The sequence below is a fragment of the Chinchilla lanigera genome, unplaced genomic scaffold (assembly GCF_000276665.1).
Source record: "Chinchilla lanigera isolate Chin_1 unplaced genomic scaffold, ChiLan1.0 scaffold00021, whole genome shotgun sequence".
NCBI lineage: Eukaryota > Metazoa > Chordata > Mammalia > Rodentia > Chinchillidae > Chinchilla > Chinchilla lanigera.
The window spans coordinates 13,845,624-13,866,960 of NW_004955422.1; the positions used below are offsets into that span (position 1 = coordinate 13,845,624).

The window sequence follows — 21,337 nt, forward strand, 5'->3', positions numbered from 1 at the left end:
TGAGCTGTGGGAAAATCCTTTAATGTCTTGTTTGTTGTATTTAAAAGTGGAGATTATACACCACCACTGCCCGACCACACACTCCACTAGGCTGCACTTAGAGATAGATGCTGTGTTCCAAGCTTTGATGGCGTTCTCCAGATGGCGGTGGCACACGAGCCATCGCCCAGTCCAACCCACAGCCTTGCTAGAGCACAGACTTCCATGTCCTCAGTGCACGGTCCAGGATGCTGCCAGGGGCAGAATGACAGTCTCAGAGGAGACCCTGAAACAGTGAAATAGTCTGTCACATACTATCAAAAGTTTGTTTTCCCCTGTCCTACACAGATTGATAGTCCAGTGTTGCTAAATACCCACTTGAAGTATGATAAATTTCTCTCTACCCTGCAACTAAAACTGAAACAAAGCAAAATGCAATTACTTTATTAAAATCCAAACATTTGATCTAAAAAAAAAATGGCCTCAAGGATCTGTGATGAGGTACTAAACCACAGCTGTGTTGCCAGCGACAGACTCAGGATAGCATAAGGGCTGTTAAGTTTGAGAGGATATTAGATCTCTAGGAGGCCTCAGAAGATGTCAGGAAACTGGCCAGAGGCCAGGGAGGGCCTGGGCCTTGGGGTCACCGCACACCATGGAGGGACCCCTGGGGCTGAGGGTGGGGAGAGGAAATCAAGTCTGAAGACTTGGAGCAGAGAGAAAGATACCAGCAAAGGGCCTATTTCAGGAGCCAGAGGATGGTGAGGGCTGGCCACAGCAATGGTCCCCTGAGGTCACAAGGAACTTGAGGACAGCCACTCTGGGGAGGATTAAAGCCAGTTGATGTGGGTTCAACGAAGACAGGAGAGGAGCTAGAGATCAGAGAGCAAGCGAGAAGCCTGTGTCCTGGAGCTTTGGTCCGAAGGAAGGCAGACGAGCAGGTTGAATACAGCCCCAGAGACATCCACTCCCCACCCTGAATGTCATCACCTGAGGAAAAGGTTTTTGCAGATGTTTTGAGATGTGGAGTTCCTTCCAAGCGGGAGACAGAGAGACAGAGAGGAGAGAAGGGACAACCATGTGGCCACAGAAGCTGAGACCAGAGGGAGAAAGCCACAAGCTCATGATGCCAAAGTCCCCAGGACCTGGAGGAGGTGAGAACTCCTGGATCTGGCCACAGAGGGAGTGTGATCTTACCAGTATCTTAAATCTGGTCCCAGGATACTGCCATGGAGCCTCTGACTGCCACACCTATAAGAGAAGAAATTTACATGGTGGCTACGTTGTCACAGTGATCGCAGGACATGGATACAGGCAGAAGCAGCTGCAGAGTTGGGCCACGGAGGGGACACTGTGGGACTGAGCAAGCCGATGGGACTCCAGGAGCCAGGCGAGTGAGCAATGAGGGAGAGTTAGTGAGAGAAGATGAAGTTTGCTAGAGCTCCCCTGCTTTGGCTCTGCACCCTAGATTCATTCCCTGTCATCTTCAGGCACCATTATGTGCCTTTGTTGACCCTCACTTGCCCAGCTGACAGGTCTGGTCTCCAGATGTGGGCTCCAGTCCAAGCAGGCACTCTGACTCCAGGGTCCTCAGGGGTGGGGGAACCTGAGCATGCGCCCTGGGACTCAGGCTTTGGGCCCTGCAAGAGCAAATGGCCTGGGTCCTGGAAGCTGGGCAGCAGCTCACTTCAGCCCCTGTGCAGCCTACCAGCCAGGACTGTTGCCCCTACCCTGGGTGCTGTCTCACTCCCTAGTTCCCCAGATACTACTGCTAGAGGCCATTGGGAATTATAGCCCTGGCTGGCTCATAAAGTCAGTGCAAAGACTCCGAGGTCACCAGGTGAAGCAAAAATAAATGCATTAGAGAAAAGAGAAAGGGGCTGCTAAGTTACAAACAGGATGCAGCCACACTTAGGGTCGCCTCTCTGCTCCCTGCCCCTGGGTGAATGCTTGGTTAAACAGGCCCCTCCAGCTTTGTGCAGAAGCCTCGAAGGATCTGCCCAGTCTGAGGGACACTGTAGGATACTTGGTCTTTCTTTTTTTTGTCTTTTTGAGACAGGGTCTCGCTATGCAGTTGAGGCTGGCCTTGAGCTCACTTTGTAGCCCAGTCTGGCCTTAAACTCACAACGATTCTCCTGCCTCAGCCTCTCAAGTGCTGGGATTACAGGTGTGCAGCACCCCCACCTAATAGTTGGTCTTTCAAGTGCCTGCTTCTGCCTGGGAGCCTGGGCAGCTTGCAGTCAACAACTGCCTGTGTTTAAAGGGGGCTCCAGCCATCTTAAAAGCTGTAGGGAGAGGCAGGAACATAGGTCCTCCTGGTCCTGTCACCTAGGCAGCCTCCTGACCCTGAACCCTTCTTGGGAGCCCCAGGAGTTACCATGACCTGCCCACGAGAGTAACTGGGCCTTGCATGTCATTTCCAAATGACATCGGGCCACAGAATTCCCATTTGACTTCTTCAGGTCACCAGCCCCCCTCCCTAAATCTGTCCTGCAGACTTGACCCCTACCTGGCATCCCAGGCCTCTCTGCAGGCCTGCTGCTCTGGCTATAAGACCTACAACATCTGGATCAACATCTCCACTCACCCCCACCTCCATCCCCTGTCCCTTGGAGCATAACACTGGAGGCAGGACAAGGACCCTAGAGGCCTAAGACACCTGGGCTCCTGTGGGCGGCCTCCCAGGGGCCATGGCCTGCAGGGTCTCCACCAAGATGCTGCAGGCTGGGGCTCTGCTGCCCCTAGACATAGGGTTTGTCTGGGCTGGTATGTGCAGCCAGAACCTCCAGAACCCTGTCCCATACCTGTGCCCCACTTCCCACTTGCTCTAGTACACTCACACCGGGAAGGCCCCCTCCCATCCCTCAACCTCACAGGCCACCTCCCCATCTCTGGCAGCCTGTGACCCTCCTTGCTGGACCTCTGCATCCTCCCTGCCGCAGCCCGGCAGAGCCCACAGCACAGCACTAGGCTCACATGCTCACCCAGCCTCCAGTTCCTGTAGCCTCTTAGGTGGGTGGATATCAAAAGGGGCTGGGCCTATGTCCTTTGCATAGACGCCCCGGCACTAAGCTGGAAAAAGTCCTGGTGAGGGAAGTCATGAGAGAAGGTGGGTCTTGGTGGTTCCTGGCTGATCAGGTCTGGCAGAAGACTGCCGAGTGGTAAATGGCTGGCCCCGTAACTGGTCAAGAAGGGCGTGCTGTGTGTCCCAAGGGGCCAGGGCCGGTGATGCACCCAACTAAGTCCATGGGAACAGAGCTGAACTGCAGCTTGGGGCATGCCAGCTGGTATCTGCCAGCCCTGTGTGTGAGCTGCCACCTGTGGGTATAGACTTGCTCAATTTCCAAGTTGGGGAGGAAGGTGTGATGACAGCAGATCCCACCTGGCTCCTCCTCAGGGTCTTGCTCCTGGCTCCTGCCTGGATAATCTCAAGTAAACAGCCCAACTCAAGCCAGGGAAGAGCCCTTTCTTGTGCCAATGGCCCAGCCTGCAGCAGGGGCTAGAGAGGTGCTAAGGGAGCTGCTGAATTAGGCCTCCCAGATGGGCCAAAGCCACGGAGAGTAAGGGTGAGTCCCTAGAAGGTGTCCAGGGGAGCAGACATGTGAGCTGGATATGGAAATGCTTCAGGTAGAAGAGTTCAGCACAGCAGGTAGGGACTAGGCTGATGGTATCAGGGCAGAAGGCTAGGAATGGGCATCAGGGAGAGGAGCCAGGCTACATGGTGGGGTCCCAGGGGATCAGGAATGTGACTAGGGCCAAGGGTGCTGGGGAGCCCAGAGGACCGTGAGGCAGAGCAGGGACCCACTGGCCCTGAGGGAAGAGTCTGCCTGACCAAAAACTAGCAATCTACAAAGGGTCCCAACAGCAAGTCCCCAGCTTACCACACAATGGTAATCAGCCTCCTGAAGTTGGCAGAGCCCATGGCCTTGCCTATAGCTCAATATGAGGGCTGGATACGGTCAATGACATACACGGAGAGGGGAGGGTACTGCGTGAGCTACAGGCAGGGTCACAAATGAGCATGGCACATGCCCACAACAGGGAGTACCCAGAGGAGGGGTCAGACCCGGCTGGGCTGTGGGTGGCAGTGGTCAGGTAGCTCTGGGTGCTGGTGGCAGGCTCATGGAGTCCTCAGGGCTCCTGGCCCAGATGGTTCCCCAGATTCATGGCCTGGGGCCTCCTGGGATGATGGTGAGCACTCCATGTCCCTCGTAGCCCAGTCCCCACTTTCAAACATGGAGGCAGGCAGCAGAGTTGCATGAAGATGGCCTGAATGCTGGGCAGCCACCCCAGGCAGGAGCTCAGGAGGTGAAGTCTATCTACCCAGGAGGTCTCGGCTCCACACCAAACAGATACACAGATCTCAGGGAAAAGCCGAAGTTGTCACAAACATGACCCCACTAATAACCAGAGCAGAGGGGCTGACTCTGAAATGGGAACACCTTAAGGCACCCCCACCTAGTTCTCCAAGAACAGTCAGACTGACTTGGGGTGAGGGGGTGGCCAAAGGCAAGACCCTAGTGCAGGAGGTGGGTTGAGTCACAGCCACACAACACATACTGTACTAGTCTGAACCACTGACAGGCCCCACAAGACCCGCTACTCCCTGGGCTCTCTGCAGTAGATAGGGATCCCCAAGGGGCATATGAACATGGTCAGCTCTTCCTGGTCAGCTGCCTGGTCAACTTTTTTTGGACCCCAGGGACCAAACCAGAGCATTCCACCAAGCAGGGTCCCAACATGGAATGGAGTAATAGCTATAACAACACCACCGCCACCACCATCACCAGCTGTCCATTCCCCTACCCAACACCCAGAGCCTATGTAGGCTAAGGACAAACCACAAAAGAGCTGGTATCCCCCTTGTATACTGCAAGAGATAAGCTAAGGCCCAGGGCAAGTGGTTTCCTAGGCTCCACACAGCCCCTCCCCCATGACCTGAAGGACATAGACTCCTGTGAAACCAGGGATGGTTTCCAGGACCTGGTGCAGAACAGGCCTGCACAGGGCCACCTGCACTCCAGCACTTCAGAAGGGCAGCCAGGCAGGGATGGGGAGAGTCCCACTGAGACACCACAGTTCTCTGTGTGGATGCCACATCACCCTGGGGGAAGCCAGACCCACCTCAACCTTCTTTCCAATCTGCACATTCTAAAACTCAAGCTTTCCCACCCCGCAGAGATCTGCTTCCTAACCCAGGCCCCACAGTCCCACGTTCTTCCATGCTCCCACGCATCCTTGGGCCATGACAGGGTCCATAGGACCAATCATCTTGCACTTCCTAGGTCAATGCAGACCCATCCAGAGCCCTCTCTGGCCAGCCCCACCCAGGGCCAAGATCACCCTGGCCCTGTCCCTGGCCCTTACCCTTCTGTCCTAATTCCCAGGCTTCCATCAGCGGCTTGACCCACAACCCACGCATGACCAAGCTCCCTGCATCTTCCTGAGCCACCCTTGCTTTGCCCATCAACCTCAGAGAGTGGGGACCAGTACCCCTTACCTCGCACTCAGAACCCAAGATGCCAAGACTCTCCTTCAGGTCCTGATGTCACAGACTCCAGACACAGAGAAGGCTGGAGTCTGAACCCCAGACAACCAAGTGGCTCCCATGGTTTGTGTGCTTCTCCTGATGGGGAGCTCCTCACTTTAGAGCCCTTTGGAAGGTATCAAGAAGTCCTCCCTCTCATCCTACCTCACACAGAGTACCTCCTAGGTCCCCAGGTCCAGGTCCTGGGAGAAGCAGCAGCACCAATTTTGAAATCCTTTTGAAAATGTTTTTCCTTTGTTTTGTTTTATTTAGAAATTTCCCAAATTTTTACCAAGTTAAAGAGACAACCACAAGAATGTGTAGCCTGGGTGGACGACTGGCATAAACAACCCCTCCCCCACTTCCCAGTCTCCCCCAAACCACGGCCCCCCAACTCAGCAGCAAAAAATGCCAAACACGAATAAAAACATAGGCAACAACGTGGACAAAGCTTGCTAAGGGGCCTAGAAACCACCCTGAGGGCGTGGTATGTGCAGACACACACATAACACACCACTGTACATTATGCACACACACATATGTGTGTGCTTCATGTACACATATGATATATGCGCACTTGTGCACATGCATGCACACACAAACATGCACATGTACACAGGCTACACATCTGCATTCAAGCATATATGCACTGCTGCAGGGTCACCCTGTCTCTAGTCCTGGCTATGACATAGATGAGAGAACTCCAGCTACAGCAGGCTGCTGGACACCGTCCTTCACACTATCCCTCCTGTGGCCTCTCTCTCTGCCTCAGTTTCCTCTTCATCTCCCCCAACACTCCCCAGAGTTCTTCGGAGAATCCCGTGGAACAGGGAGGGGCTGGCAGGCTCTGCTTGTCAGCTCACACAGCCACATGATGGGAGGCTCAGCTCTGTGTCCCAAGGAGACCCTCAGAGCTGGGGACCCTCCAGCTACTCCAGGACAAGATACCCTTGGCCCTCAGAACATGGAGGCCACAGAGGCTGAAAAGGCCCTTGAATAGTCAGAGGAAACGCAGAGATGGTCCGGAGGATAGGCCACAGGTCTGCTTTAGAGCCACTCCCAAGACAGCATGCTCTAGGAGCCACAGCCCTTCCCTACAAGCCTTTCCCTTCTTCCCAAAACTCTTATCTCCCATGAGAAGCTGCCCTGGGCAAAGGAACTCTCTCGGCGGTTTTTTCAACCTATTGCGGCCTGGGGGTCCTACCCTGAGAGAAGCAGTTCCTTGGCCCAGGACACTTAGCTTTAAGGAATCACATTGGAGCCGGATGTTGTGGTGTGCACTTCTAATCCCAGCATTCTGAGAGGCTGAGGTAAGAGAAGCAGAAGTTCGAGCCCAGCCTGGGTTACTTAGTGAGAACCTTGTCTTAAAAATTTTTTTTTAAAATATTTTAAAAGGGGTGAAATTGCAAAGGCCCTGAGTTTAATCCACCAGTCTCACAAAAGAAGAGGGAGGATATGGAAGAGGCGAGGAAGAGGAAAGGGGAGGGAGAGGGGACGGGATGGGGGAGGCGAGTTGGGATTCAAACCTAGGAACTTCCTGCCCCGAAGCTCATTACACTGCTGGCCTGCAGGTCAGAGGCCCAGCTCTGACAGCTCCCCTCCCGGGGGTGCCTGCTCACCCAAGCTCCATAGCCCTGCTGTCCACTTTGGATGCCCTGCCAACCCCGAAAGGCATCAATTACGCTTGGCCCAGGGGCACCCCTTTGTTGGGGGATGCCAGGCACTAGGAGACTCAGGGGCCTGAGGAGGCTCTCAGTGCCTCCGGAATCTCCTCTCCAGGAAGATAGGCTCCTGCACTCTGTGAAAGTTGATCCAGGTCATGGAATTTTGCTGGCACAGAGACAGGAAGGAGAGGATCTTGGCCTTCCAAAATGTTTACTACATCAGGAAATTAATTCAGTACGCACCAGCTTCAGTGACGAGAATAAACACACACACACACACACACACACACACACACTCAGGACAAACGAATGCAGACCCAGCCCACTTCAAGGAGGAGGCCAGGAAGGCGTAGTCAGGCCACTGCCACAGACCATGAGCCAGGCAGGACCTCCCTCTCTGGCTTGGCCCCCACCCACACTGCTGGGGCTGTCACCTGTGCACAAGGTCAGGCTCCATTTCCCCACTGATGCCCTGCCCGGGGGTGCTGCTACCCTGCAGCCTCAGGAATGCGCCTTTCCAGAGCCTAGGATGGAGACCCAGCCAGCAGCATGCTGATGTGCAGCTGGCTGGGGGCGGATCCTGGCCTGCCCTCCTGCCCCGGCTCCCCAGATCCCCACGCCCAGCCGCTGGACCCTCCTCACACTTGCCTGGGCCAGGCCAGGGCAACAGGGCAGCAGGGCAGTGTGCTTGTGCAAGGCCAGGCTGAGACTCAGATGCTGATGGAGCTAGGGCCTGAGGGAGAGGACCTGAGCGGGGAGGGCAATGCCAGTAAGGGGACTACACAAGGCAGGCTGCTGCTAGAGCCGTGGGGCATAGCTTCTCACCCTGGCTGCAAGGCCTCCAGCAAGGCTGCCTGTAAAATGGGATAATCTCACACCAGGCAAGGCTGCCAGAAAGGCTGAGAGGAAGCTCTGGGCCCTCCTCTTCTTTCCTGTGTCCTAATACCCACCAGCCTAACACATCAACCCTCAGTGCTCCCCGCCTGCTATCATCTGAGTACAGGTTCTTGCCTGATGACCCCTCGTCCCATCTCCTTAGGTGCTCCCACTCCCCAAAGGAGCTCTACACAGGACTGATGGGGAGAACCAGGCAAGAGAGGCAAAGTGTTTCCCCAAGTCTGGTAGCTGGAGACACACATACCCTGCCAGGTTTTGCCTGACCCCCACCGGCTCTACCCAGGCATAGCAGAGCCCCCACCATGCCCTAGACTTGGACAGTAGAAATTTCTTGAGAAGGACAAACTTGTTGAGAAAAGGGGCTTGTTCTATGGCTCCCGGCCTGCTTCTCCAGGTCCCAAGGCTTCTACCCCATCCATTGAGTCCCCCTTACTCTCCTTTGACGTTGAGCATTCTGAGTTGGGACCCCAGTGTCTTTTTGGTCCCTACTTGGCAGGTACCACTGTCATATGACAGGGCATAGACCTCTGCTCCCCTAAGTCATGAGCCCCATCTTACAGACCACCATGAATATTCATAAGACATGGAGACTGCCATTACCCTCCTGGCCCTGTGGGTATGTCCATGCCAACACTTGGTTCCACTGTTCAGGAAGCTACATGGCCCATGAGCCACAGGTGCCTCAGTGGTATGCAGGGGTAGCAGGATGGAACCTGGAGCTCAAGAAGACCCAGCTGGCCTTAGTCTCCCCACAAACCTACCATAGCCATAGAAATCTGCCTTCACCCTAAGAGCTTCCTTCCTATTGACCTTTCTCCAGCCCAGCTCCCTGCACAGACAGTCTAGTGTCTGACTCTGCCCTCATGGCTCAGAAAGCACCCACGATGCTGGAGACATGCCAAATCCCCAGACCATGCCATGACTCCCTCATGTATTGTTATGGTTTGGAGCTTATTGCAAGGAGAAACAGGACATATTATAATACAGGACACATTTTTATAAGATTATTTATAATAGTTACCCAAAGAATCATATACAAGAGAGTGCAGGAAATCTGTCCACACACTAAAGACCAAAGAATCCGGCTGAGGGCCTGCATCCCGCGATAATGGCCTGCATGAGTACCGCTGAAGACCTAGAGCCCATAACAATGCCTCCCACAAATCCAACTGGAGGCCCAAAGCCCACAACAATGTCTCATGCAGGCCTGTTTCACAGAGCTGCCCTGGGAAGGCCCAAAGGTCAGTGGTGGAATCTAGAAAGTCTGTGCCAGCAGGAAGAAGGATCTGTGCTAGCAGGCTGAGGGATCTGCCCTGGAGCCAGGAAGTGATGTGCAAAATAGGAACCAGAGCTCCCCTGAAAAGTACCACAGCCATCCTCAGCAACAGTGAGGTCCTGCGCTCCTCCGATGATGAAGACAGCTGAGTTCCCATCAAAAAAACCAACACAGCAAGCTTCTCCCGGAGACTGAGCAAAGCACCATCTTCCCCTCTGGAGCCAGGAAGCGATGCTCAGAGTGAGGACCAGAGCTCCCCCAAAGTGAACCAAAGTCATTCTCAGTGCCAACAAGGTCCTGAGCTCCTCAGAGGAAGAAAACAGCCAAGTTCATCGGGAAAGCCAGCATGACAAGCTCCTCCAAAAGAACCAACAGCTCCTCACAGCTCCTTCTCTTCTTCTCCCATTCTGCCTCTTACGCTGCTGGCAACAATCCCCAGGTGGGCCTCCCACACCCAGCACCACGCTTACTCAGTTCAGCTGGGTATTATAAATTGACAACCAGTTGTCAATCCCCTACATGTGTCAAGGGCTCGGAGGTGGCACAGGCTGGCCCGGGGAGTCCATGACACATGTGGATCCTTGGAACATCTTTTGCAAGTGAAAAAAGGAAGCATCCCAATCCCCTAACAGGGCCAGATGTGGATTCAGTTGGGTCCTCGTGTATTGGGCAAAGGGCCTTATCCTCAGTAAGAGTCTACACTCTCTTCCTCCTTTGGAGAGACCACCATCTACCCTCTCCCAACCTACTTAGCTCTGGCCTCTAACTTGCCCCTGCCTAGCACTTTCTTCTGTCATGCTACCTCCTTGCCATCCCTGCTTGGACCAAAGTCTGTTGTGGCTCTGACCTGCAGCTGGGATGGCCTCAACCCTGCTGAGAGTCATTCTGAGGATCCTCAGCTCAAACAGAATCAATCAGATCCCTGACTGAGACCTATGGCCCCTTCACCCATCTCCAACCTAGTACTCACTCACTGGCATCATTCTATCAACTCTGGGCCTCCACTGCCCAGCCCCCAGCCTCAGAAGCCCCTTCCTCATGTCCTCCGGCGACAGCTAGAGGTTACCTTCTCGCAGCAGTGCCTGTGACCACCACATTTCCTGTTTGGTCTCCATGCAGAGATAGAGAATCTGGCATGGTATGGTGGGGAATTTTCAAGATGCAATATGTGTATATACCAATTCCCCAAGATGAATGTAATTATTATGTATCCCAGATATATACCAACAATTTAAAAAGTTTTTCTAAAAATTTAAATAAAAAAGAAGCAGGCATCATCCAACAGCTTCCTTCATCCCTGAACTCAAAGCATATTCAGTCCACATAGGCCCAAAGGCAAGAAAGAAGAGATCGCTGAGAAAGGGTCAGAGGCCAGTAGTAGAGATACCCTCATCACTCCAATTTACAACCCTCGAAGCCAAGAGCCAGCCAACCTCTGTTGGGACACAGAACCCCAGTGCACCCCTTAAAGGGTCCCAGGAGGTCCCAGGAGGTACGAGGCCCCCCAGTGGTCTTTGAGGCTCCTGGGAACCTGAAAGTGGAGACTTTCACTTTGCATAAATGGAGTGACTGCCAGGCAGGGGTTAGGAGGCATGGGAGGGCCAGGTTGGAGCATCCCAGGATGCAGGCATCTCCACTGAGAGGCAGAAGGTAGAAGCAGGGATCAATACCCTCCAGGTATCTCATGGGAGTAGGGCTGCTACACTCAACCCAAGCTTCAGGAGGATCCTTCTGAGTCTTCACAGCCACTCAAGCCCACCCTTTGGCCCCTTTAGGCACCTTCCCTGTGTCCCCAGCATCCTCATCTGTTTCTGAACCTTTCTCCTTCTAGGCTGAGTTCTTTGCAGGTAAGAAGCAAATCTATCTTATCTCTGAATCCCTATGGCAATATTGGCACCTCAAAGCTTCCTTTTAGGGGCACCTGGAGAGAAGGCTGGACCACCAGGAATCCAGGCCCAGCTGGCAGTGGGGACTTCCTCTTCTTGCTGAGGCTCAGCCAAGTTCAGTCTGGGCCAGAGCTCCCTTGTCTTAGTCCGGCACCACCCTCCCCTCCCATCCCTGCCAAGCAGTTTGCTGCTGTTATCACCTGTCTGTTGGGCATAGCTCCTGGGAAATAAGACCAACCTCTCTCTATATGACCTCCAGGCTCTGGGAAGCCACTCAGCCAAGCCCATTCCCCTCTTCTAAGAGGGGAACATGGCCCCAACCACTCACCATGCCCAGCACCTGGTGCCTGGGGCCCTCAAATGTACCCCTCCCACCTGAGGCATGGGGATCCTTGGGAATACCTGCCCTCCAGTGGGTCCTGTGGCCCACTCAAGCCCTGGTCCTCCAGGATGACTCCTATGCCCACTGGCCACTTCTACTATGGGATGTCTTTACACATCCCCATGATGACCCTGCAGTTGTGACAGGGCTGCTGGTGCCAAGGGACTAACTGGTGCCAAGCTGCTGACCTGGCATCCAGAATGCCACTCTGCCCACCTACCTGCTGGCCATGTCCCTCGTCACAGCATGGAGAGAACCAAGGATGCCACACGAGACCTTCTCTGAGGGTGGAACCAACTCAGTTGTAGTAAAGAAAGGGTTGCTTACCTCTGCCCTCCCCATGGCCAGCATAGGAACTTGGATGGGCTACAAGTTAGGCCATGGGGTGAAGGGGTGGTACTTGGTGTTCTCACAGGTCCGCATCAGTAATGTCCAACCCCCAAATGTCCACACATGGTGGCTAGGTCTGGAAGGCCAGACCTACAGACCAGGCTGAGGGTTCCAAGTGAGGTGCCAGGGCCCTCTTCCAGGAGGCTCAGACTCTTCCCTCATTCTTCCCAATAAGTTGTTTTGCTTTTCAGCCTTGCTATATTCACTCAAGTTCATCCACACTTGAATTGGGCCCCTATTGCATACCTGGCTGGATTCCAGGTCCCCTGTGCCCCTGATTGAGGACAGCTAGGTCCCCACAAAGAGCAAAGGTGTCCAAGACAGACAAAGCCCCAGCCTCCTACCTGGGACCTGCAGACCTGTTTCCTCCAAGCCAGTTAGAAGCCCACTCTGAGGGCAACTTTCCTGAGCGAGGTGGCCCTTCCATCCCAGACAGCCCAGATTACAGTGGGAATATGCCAGGGCGGGTGCCAGGACAGCCGCCTTGTTATCTCAGACGCTGACGTCACTGTCTAGGGGGTGGCAGGGGGGTCACTTCCCAGGGCCAGACAGGAAACCTGCCCAGGGAAAGAGGTCCCAGCCTACAACCTGCCCACTGCTGAGTCTTGGCAACTGGGTCCCATTCCATACCCTCCCGGACCCCTCCTGGCCCTGTCCAACCCCCAAAACCTTCCACTCTGCCCTGGGCAGCCCTTCCTGAATTTAAAGACTTCAGGACAAGTGTCCAGCCCTGACCAGCTCTGCTGAGCTCCCTGAGCCTGGGTCTTGGTAGATAGCAGCCTTGGGCTGGGGTCAGGGTTTATTTCACAGGACTCTTTCACTTCTGGATGCCTGGAGGCCAGTGAGTAGGATAGTGGGAGGACAAGCTTTGGGATGATAACAAGAGACTTCCAGATCACTACTCCTACCAAGCAGGCCCCTGGGTTGAGGTGGAAGAGACTGAAAGAAGTGTGTGGGGGTGCATCTGGGCCCTACAGACTGAAGGGGGCCAAGGCAGGAAGGTCGAGAGGACCTGAGAGGCTGAGAGACCCAGCAGCATAGCAAGGGCTGTCCACCCCTCCAGGCCAGGTACACTCATAGCCAAAGGAAGACAGCTCCAATGCCAAACAGGCACCTTACCCAGGAACCCCACCTTGGGCCCAGTAGGGCTTCATGGCGCTTGGAACAGGGCCCCTTGGGCTTACCTCTTTCCCACAAGGGACTCCCATTAGCAGCCACTGTGGGCAAAGCCTACCCCTCCCTACTCTCCCCTGCGTAGCAGCTTCTGGCCAGCTGTGCGCATGCCTCTCCTCTAGGAGCTTCCTCTGGGACACCTCCTCACCACTCCCTTCTTCTCCAGCCACCTCTGAGGCCATTCCAGCATTAACCATGCCAAACTCCCAGCTGGCTCCCCAAAATGTCAGCAACCCCTCCTCCCCTCTGCATCATTCCTCTTCCCGTGTCTTGTGGCACATTCCACCTGGCCATTGTATAGGTACTGTTTTGGGGTTGAGGGTGCACTTTCAACATCAGAGGTCAGAGAGAGGAGTACCCTTCACCTCCAGGGAAAGGTATCTGCCAAAATTCCTTCTTTCCATCAACACTCAGGACCATCTTGTGACCCCATCTTACAGAAGAGTTCCCGATCAGAGGAGGATGGCACTTTGCCAAGGTCCTGCAGAGTCAGAAGAGCCCCTTTGCCACACTGGCAGCCGCTGGGTCCCTGGCCCCTCCTGTGTCTCCTATATGCTTACATCATCTCCACCTTAGAAACAGAAGGTCCCGATGGGACAGTCCCATGTTCTGGCTCTGATCTCAGACATGACTCCTGGTCATTCAAAATCTGCAAGTCATAAGTACAGAGGGTGAAACGAGGCAGCATTGCATTTCTTGGCAAAGGAATTTATTGAAGAGGTTTTCTTATTAATAGGCTCCCCCAGTTATCGAATCAGGATGCTACAAAGTTGTGCTGGATGTGTGGGTGCATGGGCAAGTAGGTGGGTAGATGAGGCTGTGTGGGTGGATGAATGGGTGGATGGATAGATATATAGATGGGTGGATTGGTAGTTGGCTAGGTAATAGGGTAGTAAATAAGTTAATAGATTAGTGGACAATTGGACAACTGAAGAGTAAACTAGATGTGTAGATGAATCTGTTTGATGGGCTGGGGATATAGCTCAGTGGCATAAGTGCCTGCCTGGCAAGTGCAAGGTCCTGAGTTCAATTCCTGGTACCAAAAAAAAAAAAAAAATAGTGAATCTGTTTGTTGAATGGTATATAATGGATGTTTGTCGAGGATGGATATGGTTAGATGGTACATAGGTAGACATATGGTGAATAGGTCGATGGACAGACAAAAACTAAGACTGATAAGTGGATAAACAGGTTGCTAGGGAGATAGAAAAATGAATGGATAAATGAATTAGTGATTGATTGAGGTAAGTGACTGGATGAATGTACGCATAGATAGATGCATAGCTGAGTAATTAGTTTAATGAATGTGTGGTAGGACAAGTGGATGGCTTGAGTAGGCAGGTGGATAGAAGGATGGATTTGTGGTAAAAAAATGGAAGAAAGGAGGGAATAAAGGCATATGAATAGAATGAAGAAGTTCTAGATATGAGGATGAATGGGTGAATTAGTAGATCAGTGAGCAGATGAATGAGTTATAAAATGGATTTATAGAGATGATTAAAATTACAGAAGACTAGAGAGTGAATGGGTGGATGGAAGCACACAAGGAGTATGCATAGACACACAGCTGAGAGGGAGCTTGGTGGATGGATGGATGGATGGATGGATGGATGGATAGGTTTACAGATGGAGGGATGGACAGATGGGTAAATGAGTGAGAGGATAAATGTGTGTTTGTATAAGGATAGAGGTGTGGATGGGTAAATGGATGAATGGAAGAATGACTGGGTGGAGGGAAGGACTGGTGAATGTTTGGGTATGGATGGTGGGTACCGGTGGACATGTGAGTGGGTGTGTGGGTAGATGGGGTGTGGGAAAGACAGGTAGACAGCTGGACAGAGTGAATCCTCCAATGGCACTTTTTTCTCCTAGGCTCTGAGTCATGATGCGTGGCTATAAAGGTACCCTCCAGAATGTCACACACAGCACCGTTTTTCAATCCCCAAATAAGGTGGACAAAGTCCGTTCTGGCAGGCCCAGGGGACAGGAAGTCCGGGTGGGGTGGGAGGCCTTGCGCCAGGAGCTGAAGTCAGTTCCTTTTTTTCTAAACAATGGGGCCTGGCCTGGTCCCTCCCGCACCTCCACCCTGCTCGACCCAAGCTCCTTCTGCATCTGATGGGGTGTTGGGGCCCTCGAGAGGGATGCAGGGAGCTGGGGAAGCATGAGGCCATAGAGAGCTAGGACTGCACAACTGGCAATGGGCCCAGCAAGGCAAAGATGCCTCTGCTTGGGCTCAGACTCCTGGAGTCAGCTGTCCCTAGGGAAAGGAGGAAGACAAGAGTGAGAAGGGTAATACCTCCCAACCTCCTGTTTCCATCCAGGGACTACTTTGGTGTCTTATTTTTGTCTTTCTTCTTCAATCTCCTACCAGGCTGGATGGCTCCATCTCTGCTTTGTCCTGCCTTATGGGCATCCTGACTGTCTCCTCTGTCTTCTTCCTTCCCTCCTCTTACTCCCCTGCCCCACCTTAGTCAGCTCCCCAAGAAAGAAGAAGGCTTGATAAGCAGAATAAGTTCAGGTTGGTCTCTTCCCAATGCCAAGGGAGGAGAGAGTGGGGAGGGGAAACTGAGTCAACTCCTTGTCTAAAGTCCTGTGTCTCCCCACCTTCTGCTGTTCTCTGGGGAGAGGCTGGCTAGGCAATGGCATTGGCTGTCTGTCTTTATGCCCAGGAGACTTGAAGCTGCCTGTCTCAGCTCAAGGCCCCCAGGGAATGTGCCAAGGTCCCTGGGCCCGCCCCAAAGGCCACTAGGTCACCACACACAGCAGGGAGCCATACTGCAGGCAACCCTCCGACCTCCCTCACCTGCTAATCTTCTCTGATCCTGACAACCTCCAGGTAGGGACAGCCATGGGACCCCAGGCAGGCCAGAGGGGGACCCAGGAAGAGCTAAAGGTGGCCTCACTTCTGGAGCCGACTCAACCCAGTGCTAGGATGCAGAGTGAGGCCAGTTATGGGGATACCAGCCCTGAGCAGAAGAGTCTCAGCAGCCTTCTCACTGCCCGCTTGGGCTCTTGTGCCGCTGCAGGTCCAGCCTGTTGCTAGGATTAGTGCCTGGATTAGCCCACCAAGTTTCCAGAGCCTCAAGTGTCCCAGTCACGGTGCTATAGAAACCTGGCCACAAGCTCAGCGGCCCCTTGGCGGGCTCCTCCCTGCAGGCCCGGCCTGAGCTTCAGGCCCTCCTGGAAAAGGCCAGGGGTGCAGGGATAGGGTGGGCCTGGACCTGAACCCCTACTGAGCCCTGAACCCTGTCTTGTTCCACAGAGGCACAAGGAGTTTGAGACTCTAAAGTCAGCTGGGTCACATCATGCTTAAAGCTCAATGCAGAAAACATCTTAGCTGGTTACCATTACCCCCAAAACACACTCTCTCCCCAAGTTCAGTCAAGCTGTCTTATTAAACCCCTTTTCCTGTATACTGCTGTGCCCTCCTTTTGCTCTGACACCCATCTGCTTTGGGGCCTGCATTAGCCCTCAGCGGTATGTTCCATCAGGGAGCACTCATAAGGCCAATCTGATGAAGGAGGAGGGTGCAACTTCCTGAAAAGCACAAAGCCTGCAGCAGGCCCTGAGCACCACCTATCTAGGCAGGGCACTCTGGCCAGGGTCCTTAGCGGCACCAAAGCCTGCACAGGTGCTGGCTGTCCATTGTCTCTTCACTCAGCTGTCCTGGCTGCCAAGCAGAAAATGCCCAGCATTGAGCCCCACATTCACCCCACCACATCTCCCCTTCATCCTTTCCTGAGCTCAGGATGCTCCTCCTCAACTTCTGCCCAGCCACTACTCACTTTCCAGTGTCTGGAAGGCTCCTCTAATTTTCTGGCTTGGGTCTTGGTCCCCATCAGTCTGTTCACTCAGCAGTCACAGGATCCTTAACACCTGAATCAGACCATGAGCTAGGCCACCTCTCAGCTTTCTCAGAGTTTCTGGGAATTTTCTAGGGCCAGCTCTCCTTGGCCTCTGGATTGTGCCTCCAAACCACCCTGGTCGCTCATGCTGCCCATCATATGCCATCTTCTCCATGTCCTGGAGATGCATACTGCTGTCATGCAGGGCTTCAGACCTGCTTCTCCTGCCACCAGGTACTTTCCCCAAAATGTCCATGTGGGTGCTTGGTAGGGGAATGACGATGCATGAGTGGGTGGTTTGGGTGGATGGGTGGGTGGGTGGATGAATGGATAGATAGTTAGATGGGTAGATGGAGAGGTAGATGGAGGAGTGGTGAATGGATGAGAGGATGGATGGGTGAGGGGGCTCCATAGAGTAGGGTAGAGAGACAAATCGATGAGTGGTGAGTGTATGGATGGAGGGGTGGGTAATCAGACAGATGAGTGAGTAGATGGATGGATGGATGGATGGATGGGTGTCTCTTCTCTGAATCCCAGCCAGGAAATATGGCCAAAAGGAAAGACCCAGGCAGGCAGCTCTGTGCCAAGACCAAAACAGAAGCATCAAGCAGGGTCATGGAGGTACCACTGCCAGAACACCACCTCTTCTAAACTGTTCTCATCCATATTCCTCGGTGCCTCCTCTAGGAAACTGGCCACTCTCAGCCATCTGTAGGCTACCCTGGAGATACCTGGACCCAGACAAATCCCCTCTGCTTCATCCTTGTTGTCCTTTGTGACTCACACCAATCCACCCTGTTGATTCCTCTGTCACACACCATCTCTGACCTAGGAGAGAGGCAGACATCCTCAGACATGTACCTATGTTTGGCTCTGTGCCCTCCTGGTCCTCACAAACCTTCTCCCACCTGCTTCGTCCCCTTACTTCTAGAAGTTTCTAGTTCACACCTGCCAGAGACAGTATTAGTTATGTCACTGCATAATAAATTACCCCAAACTTAAAACAATAAGGACATAAAGCATTTACCACCTCAGCTTCTGTAGGTCAGGAAGCCAGGAACAGTGTTTTTTTTTGTTTGTTTGTTTGTTTTTCTCCGGTACGGGGAACCGAACTCACTACCTTGCGCTTGCCAGGCAGGCGCTTTTGCCGCTGAGCTAAATCCCCAGCCCCCAGGAACAGTGTTGATGGGCAGTGGTGGCTCAGGGTCCCATGACACTGCAGTTGCTATGGTTATGTGAACACTCAGCTGGACTGCAGCTCCTCCCCAGGGTGGCTGACATGCAGGTCTAGCACAGTGGGGTTCTGGGACACAGTTCTGCCTATGGGTTGCATGGGTTGTCTGAGGTCCTCACAGTATGGCAGCAGCTTCTCCAGAGCATATGAACCTAAGGCAGAGAAGAGAGGAGGACACTGTAATTTCCTTTATGACCAGACTCAAGAGTCACTCTCCCAACCCGGTCATTTGCAGTGGTGGTCACACTAACCAGTTCTACTGCTGGGAGGGGGCTCCGCGGTGAGGTCCTTGGGGTGAGACTCTCCAGCTAAAGTCCAGGGCCATGCTGGAAGCATGATTAGTGACAACGTGTTCTCTTTTCCACAACAAAATAGCACAGAACAAGAGAAGCACTGGGTTAGTTGGCTCCATATCAGCTACCCTGTTACTCTTCCTTGCTCAACAGCTGGTGACTCATGGAGTGTCCCCTTCCCTAGAAGCTCTCCATGCCCTGGGCTTCCTTATCCTCCTGCTCCACAGTCCCTACCTCTGTCCTGGGCTTGCTCTTGTCCGTCTCCCTCCCTGGCCCTCATGCCCTTGACTGGATCCGCCCCTCCCTACCACCGTCTTCCCTCTCACCCCTCACTCACCACCTCCAGTCTTGGAACAGTCACTCCCCATCCTCAGTGGGGACCTTTCCCACAGGTGCTGGGAGCAGGCTGTATGGAGCTCAGATAGTGACTGTGCCTGCTTCAGAGCTGCCCCTGATCCCCAGCAATGCCATCGTGGAGGAGAGGTGGCTGCAACTGTCCCCTTTGCCTTGGCCCCACAGGCTTGCCAGGTTTGCCAGCCACAGGGAGGGCAGAGGCCAGGTCCTTAGGTGGAATGCAGAAGGGCCCTGACCCAGCTGCTGAGGCCTCTGAGAGAAGAGTGTCAGGGAAAGCAGGGTGCTGGGGTCTTTCCTCACCTTCCCTGAGCTCAGGCTCCTGGGGGAGGGGAGGAGAGGAAAAGGAAAGAAGAAAGAAGGAAGGATGAAAGGAAAGAAGGAAGAGAAGCAAAAAGTGAGGGAGGAAAAGAGGAGTAGAAAAGAAGGAGAGAAGGAAGGAAGGAAGATAGAAAGAAAGAGAAAGAGAAGAAAGAAAGAAAGAGAAAGAAAGAGGGAAGAGAGAAGGAAGGGCTAGAAGAGGAAGGAGAGGGGACCCACGTAGGGACTGACTTAGAATCAGGCGGCCCAGTAGCCCTCCAGTCCTGCCACCCCTTTATCCTGCCAGGTCCCCCAGCCGGGCCTCTCGTACATTTGAGAGCCCTTCTCCCCAGGGCTGCCCGAGGCTGGGAGAGGTCAGGGCTTTGCGGAGCTCTGCTGACAGGGCAGGGGCTGAGGGGCCCAGGGATGGCTCCTCCTGGCCTCTCCCTCACTGTCCACAGGTCAGTGCCCAGTCCTGGCCTGGTGTCCCCCGGGCTCATCGCCCTCCCCAGAGCTCCTGGCTGCACCGCAGCTGGGGCAGAGCCTTTAAAATGACGCCAGTTAGGCAAGCAACGTCATGGCCCTGGGGCTGGAGCCGAGCAGGGTCATTTTTTTTATTAAAAAGCAAAACCTAAACCAAGAAAACAAAGTGATTAAGTTTCTCCTCAGAACAGCAGGCCCTGTAAAGCCAGGAGCAACCGTCTTGTTGGGTGCTTCAACCCTCGGCTGTCTTGCAGGAAAACAACTGAATTACGGACACAAACAGGAAGCAGCTGGCTTTCCCTGAAAGAGGGAGGGCTGGGGTCTCCTCTAGATGGGGGACACGGGAGCTTGGCACTAGGCCAGGTGAGACTGTACCAGCCCTCAAGAAAATGGCCAGGCTGCCAGACCCTCACAAGCCCTTGAGCTGTAGGCATGGCCAAAGGAGGCCAGGTGTGTCCAGGAGGATGGCTCCCCAGCACACAGACCCCTACCTTTCTGTTTGAGCTCCCACCAGTAGCCAGAGCCCTTGAGAGAGCATGAGAGGGGATAGGTGGCCATACTGGGCAGGTCCAGGACAGGTCTCCTGCAAAGCCAGGGCACTACAGCTGGGCAGGAGGTGTCCGGTCCTGCAGTGCAGAGTCTGTGAAAGGTGACCCCCTAAAAGCCCCTCCTACAGCACCACTGTTGACTTAATTGTGGACGTGGAAGAGAGGGTTTCTGTTTACCCCAGTCCTGGGTCCTGAGCAAAGCTGAGATGGAGCCTGGCGGGGCAGGGAGAAAGGAGGCTCAGAAGGGAACTCGGAGCAGGAGAGTGCCTAGCACAGTCTGGCAGGCTGCTACCACTAGCCACCAGGGAGTCCAGCATCAGCTGAGAGGAGTAAGGCCAGGGATGCTGGGGCTAGGTGTGAGTGGCCGTTGTCAGCCTTAGTGAGTTCCCTGCCCGTGGGGGCATGCAAAGAGAAACCCCAGGTGGAGTTGACAGGCAGGCATACAGGCAGACAGCTCTGCATGGACCACCAAGCGAGCCCCCACTGCCCTTGCAAAGCCCACAGAAGAGCCCAGCAGGCACTGGGCACATAGTAAGACACAGAACATGATAATGCTAAGATTAGAGTTAAAAACCAAAAATCTAGATGGATGTGGTGGTACACACTTGTAACCCCAGCTACCCATGAGGCTGAGGCAGGAGGATCCCAAGTTCAAGACTAGCCCAGGAAATTTAGTGAGACTGTCAAAAAAAAGAAAAAAAAGCTGGATGTGTATCTTAGTGGTAGAGTGCTTGCCTAGCATGTGCAAGGCCTGGGGTTCCATCCTTATCAACAAAATAAAAACAAAATCATATACATAAAACCCCACTCTACTGTATAATGATGCAGGCATATGCATATAAAAAATAGTCTAAATGAATGAACTGAAATTCACAATTATATATGAACCTAAAAGACCTTTTTATAAAACATAACTAGGCTTTTAAAAAGAAAACAAAATTAAGGAGACAAGAAGACTCAGATTCTTAGGTTCAGACTGGCTGAGGACACTGATCCCACCCTAGTGATGTTAGCGGGGAGTCTGTCTGAGCCAGACGTTAAATAAGGGATATTTTTTTGTTTGATTTATTTTGTTTTGTTTTTCCAGGTAGTTTCCCTGTGTAATCCAG

The 21,337-nt window shown here is 53.5% G+C and overlaps 1 long non-coding RNA gene across 2 annotated transcripts; it reads right to left on the bottom strand.

The window, feature by feature from the left end:
* LOC102004612 lies at window positions 1-5,757 on the bottom strand. 2 transcript variants are annotated; one of them, XR_260876.2, is made up of 3 exons: window positions 5,672-5,757; window positions 1,177-1,230; window positions 1-265 (listed from the first exon to the last, which is right to left on the bottom strand). It is a non-coding gene; the product is annotated as an uncharacterized LOC102004612 (long non-coding RNA). The 2 variants fall into 2 exon arrangements; XR_001233893.1 differs by having other exon boundaries at window positions 5,480-5,730.
* Between the last annotated feature and the right edge of the window lie 15,580 nt (window positions 5,758-21,337).